Source organism: Zeus faber, assembly GCF_960531495.2.
Source record: "Zeus faber genome assembly, chromosome: 20".
Classification (NCBI taxonomy): Eukaryota; Metazoa; Chordata; class Actinopteri; order Zeiformes; family Zeidae; genus Zeus; species Zeus faber.
In genome coordinates, this window is record NC_137207.1 from 18,359,413 (window position 1) to 18,360,268 (window position 856).

The window sequence follows — 856 nt, forward strand, 5'->3', positions numbered from 1 at the left end:
GCAGAGGAAAGACAGGTAATCAACGGAAGTCGCCGTTTCGCCTTAATTATTCGAGATAAAAATAGGAAGAAAAAAAAAATCTACTCGACCGAGGGACTCAGTTTCCCCCCCAAAAAAACTCGAGAGACGCTAACGCGCGGCAACTTCTTCCAAAAGTTGCCTCGTTTTCTAGCGCTCCGCTCCGGTGAAATAGGCTCGACAGGTGCACCGCATGACCGAGGGACCGTCTCAGTTTATTATTGTTGTTGTTATTATTAACACTACTCTCGGCGAGAGTCGGTCTCGGGGTAAAACAGCGAATAGACCCGGGCAGGGGAACGCTCAGCTCCAGCGTGTAGCTCTGTAGTATTTCCTCAGTCCTGCACGGGAGTCTGGATTTTCCGTCAAAATAACCGGAACATGAACGCACCATGGAGAGCTGGAGGGTTTTTTTCCGCGTTGGTTTTTCCTTATACCGCGGGATGATGATGATGATGCTTCGGGGTGGGTGTTTTGGTGGAGAATGGAGCCCCTCTCTCTCTGGGTGCGTGTCTAAAAGCTGCAGCAGCCCCCCACCCCCACCCCCACTCCCACTCACACACACACACACACACACACACACACACACACACACCCTCCTCCACCCTCCTCCTCCCCTGCAGACCCCTGGCTGGTATGGATGACTTGTCAGACAAAGGCAATGGATTCCTACACTTTGTGATTCGTCCATGTCCAAATGAGGAGGCTGACACACCGAGAGGGGAGGGAAATAAAGGATAAATTCATTTTTGAGGGGCTAAGAGTTGAGAAGGCATTATAGTACAGGTGATCATTGTGTTGGGTGAAGTTTTGGCTCATAGAAATGCAATGTTTTCTT